The 2,500-nt window shown below is 43.4% G+C and overlaps 1 long non-coding RNA gene across 1 annotated transcript; it reads right to left on the bottom strand.

The window, feature by feature from the left end:
* Positions 1-668: 668 nt before the first annotated feature.
* LOC123503530 lies at positions 669-2,408 on the bottom strand. The gene is made up of 2 exons (XR_006674511.1): positions 2,073-2,408; positions 669-710 (listed from the first exon to the last, which is right to left on the bottom strand). It is a non-coding gene; the product is annotated as an uncharacterized LOC123503530 (long non-coding RNA).
* Between the last annotated feature and the right edge of the window lie 92 nt (positions 2,409-2,500).

Below are 2,500 nucleotides of genomic sequence, written 5' to 3'. Positions count from 1 at the left end.
AAAACACCAAAAACTCACTAAAAACACCCAGTACACACCAACACCACTCCTACACACACCCAACACACCACAAACCACTTACAACCCTCAAAACACACCCAAAACACACTCAAACACCATGCAACACCTTAAAATGCTTAAAAACACACTCAAAACCTACTAGACACACCCAATATACACCAAATCACCCTCACACACACCCAAAAGACCCCTAACACACACTCACACACCTTAAAACACACAAAACACCATGCAACACCTTAAAATGCCGGAAAATACACCCAGAACGCACTAAATACACACCAAAATCACTTAAAACTGCCCCAAAACACACTCAAAACACCATGCAACACCTCAAAATGCCCCCAAAACACGCTCAAAACATGCCAGTACTCAAACACACCTCCACACCACACTCAAGGCACGTCAAATACACCTAAGAGACTCAAAACACACTTAAAACACACGATATATACCCAAAACACAGTTATAATACCCCAAACACCCTGCAACACACTTAAAACACCCCAAATGTGTCCCAAATCCAACACAATGCATTATAAAGAACGTTAGGATTAAAAGGGACACTTACCTAAATATTACACCTTGGCTCCTTCTCCTATTCCGCCTCTATTTCTCGTTTCTTGTTCGTCCTCCTCCTTTGTTTGTCCTTCTTCTTCCTTCTGTTGCTTCCGTGTTGACGTCTGAGCCTAGAAACACATCAAAACACAAGATATTAGACAAAATATTGAGGAGAAGGAGGGTGACTTAAGTATTGTGACTTGGCTTCTCCTCCTCTTCCTTCTCTCTTTCTCCTTCCTTCCTCCTTATCCTCCTTTATTTCTCCTTTCTACTTCCTTCTGCTACTACTATCTACACACCTGAACCTAGAAACACACGAAAACACGCAGGAATCACCAGATATTAGGCAAAATATTGACGAACTGCGGGTTTGGAAAAGAGGCGGCAGCCCGGGGCTATGGTGAGTCACCACCTGGGCTGTGGTCATCACAGAGAACGGGAGCGGGGGTCACTCGGCTAAATTACGTAAATCATTTCATTTTAAAAATGACTTTTCGAAAAACGAAGCCACGGCCGAATGCTTGTTATTTTATGACGTGATAAATAGTAAAACTAAGTTTAAAAATATCAAAACAACTCCAGCTTAACTAGTTTTCAAAAAATGTCTAAATTAAGTATGCTAAATATAAAACAACATTCAAACTCATAAATCTGCTAAAACGCCCTGCAAAGTCAAGCCATTTTCACTTGGCGAGTGTTTTACCACATTTGAGGGAGTGTGAGGTATCTTTCAAGGCATTCCACAGCGAGTTACACCGAGAACCACAAACGTCACCAAATAAAATAAAGAAAAATAAGACGTTTTTTCAACACCACCAAACACCATTTCAAAGTCCACATATTTCACTCAATAGATTGATTTCACGCCTAAAAGAGGACAGCCGATCCTTTGACACCACAAAGGCCCACTTATACCTTCAAATAAGAAACCTCAAAATTCGAGAGGGAAATTTTGACCGTTGAAAAGCCTTTAACACACGCCATAAAACACCACTAAACGCCACATATTTACCCAACACAGGCGCGCAACACACTTCAAACACAACGAAACATTTATACAAACCATAAAAACACACCATGGAAGCGTAATATTACCCTCACGAAATATTAGAAAAAGTATTGGACCGAGCAGGCTGCCAGGGGGGGAGGGTGGCGGGGGACCGGAGGGGTAGGTAACATCCGGGGACCTGGAGGCGGGAACAGCGGCGGCGCGGGTCCATATGTTGCCTTTAAAATCTCACCACAACAAAATGAAGCTATGTCGGGAAGAAATGACCATGGGAGATGAAATAGTAGACTGGTGGGTGCACTCTGGCACATGTTTGGCTTACTGTGAGTGAAGGACGCAAATAACAACGGCGAATATACACAACTTGCCTCTATGACCGCTTGTTTACCTAATCACCTTTACAAATCTGGGTACAGTTCGAGGTATTTTCACTCCCGTAGGTAAATGGAGGCCCAAGATAAGCGAATGGCCTTAAACACACCTTGAGTAAGTGAAGGAGGGGTGTGGTGAAGGCTGCAGGTCATGGTGGCTTGCCTTGCACTGCTGGTTCACTCTTGTCTTGCCGCTTGTGCTGCTAAAAACTGCCTGGGAATATGGTAACACTTCACTTCATTGTGTGTGTGTGTGTGTGTATTTAGCTTGGTTCTGTGTGTGTTTGAGTGTGTTCACGAGTGTTTTGGGGTCTATATGGGTGTGTTTTGAGCATTTAAGGCTGTGTGTATGTGTGTGCGTGTGTGTTTAGCTTCATTCTGTGTGTGTTTGAGTGTGTTTTGAGTATCTATGGGTGTGCGTGAATGTATCTGGGTGTGTGGATAGACTGAGCAGTAAACACCAAAACACCACCACCAGCGCCACCACCACTGTATGTGCGTGAAGGCTGTGCTGTCTGTACGGTACACAACTGTCAAT

Source organism: Portunus trituberculatus, chromosome 2 (assembly GCF_017591435.1).
Source record: "Portunus trituberculatus isolate SZX2019 chromosome 2, ASM1759143v1, whole genome shotgun sequence".
Classification (NCBI taxonomy): domain Eukaryota; kingdom Metazoa; phylum Arthropoda; class Malacostraca; order Decapoda; family Portunidae; genus Portunus; species Portunus trituberculatus.
Note: the sequence above shows the minus strand (reverse complement) of the source record. Positions and strands in the feature narration are given on the sequence as shown.